Source organism: Elephantulus edwardii, unplaced genomic scaffold (genome assembly GCF_000299155.1).
Source record: "Elephantulus edwardii isolate Elephantulus edwardi_28Jun2011 unplaced genomic scaffold, EleEdw1.0 scaffold00203, whole genome shotgun sequence".
Taxonomy (NCBI): domain Eukaryota; kingdom Metazoa; phylum Chordata; class Mammalia; order Macroscelidea; family Macroscelididae; genus Elephantulus; species Elephantulus edwardii.
The window spans coordinates 3,463,959-3,465,053 of NW_006399953.1; positions in this window are offsets into that span (position 1 = coordinate 3,463,959).

Here is a 1,095-nt window from a genome sequence, read left to right on the forward strand (position 1 = left end):
CAACCTAACATCTACTAAGAAAAGACTCCCATACTGTCAAGAAAATAGCAATCCACATCAGCTATTAAGAAAAAACAAAACAAAAAAAGTAGACCCAATGAATACCCCAGATAGAAAGAATCAGAAGAAATATGTTGATATAGAGATGCTTGATCAGCTACAGAAAAAAATGGAAATGTGGGAAGAAACAATGGAAGTCAATAAGAGCATATACTTCAGAGATAATAAAACAAAAAAAAATACAGATGAAGAGAAACTTGAACAGATGTTGATGAAAATACAAAAGATGGAAGAAAAAAGTCAATACAATAGACAAAGAGGTACAAGAAATTAAAAAATCATCACAGGAGAAAGATGGTACAGCCAACACAGTACCGGAAAAAAACAGAAAAGCATAAAAATGCAATTCTGAATATTAACACTGAAATGGCAGAAGTGTCCAGCACTCTGATAGGACAAAACTGTAGAAATAAAAAGATGGAACAGAGAGTTAGTGAGCTGAAAGACAAAAGCCTTACTAGAAACCTATTGAAGAAAAGAAAACCCAACAAAACAAAACCAACAACCAGAGATGAGACATAAGGAAAATTAACAAAACATTAGAATTATATGGATGACATCATATGGAAAAATATATGTATGATTGAGAGGGACAGGGAAATCACTGAGAAGATTGTAGAAGAAGTATTAGAAGAAAACTTCCCAGGTATTCTGAAGAATGAGGAAATCCATGTGCAAGAAGCACAGAGAACACCAATTAGACTAGACCCAAAAAGAAAATCACCAAGACATATCATAATCAAATTCTCCAAATTAAAAGATAAGAATAGAATTCTAAAAGCAGCATGAGAAAAGCAAAGAGTGACCTACAAAGGGGAAACAAATTAAGTTCTGTTTTCTCAGCAGAAACCATGCAAGCTAGAAGACAACGATTATGCCATATACAGATAGCTGAAAGATAACAATTGCCACACAAGGGTACTATGTCCAGCAAGGTTCTCTATCAAATTTGAAGGGGAAATTAGATTCTCTGCAGAAAAGAAGGATCTTAAGGAATTTGTGAAAACAAGACCAAAACTACAAGAAATTTTAAGT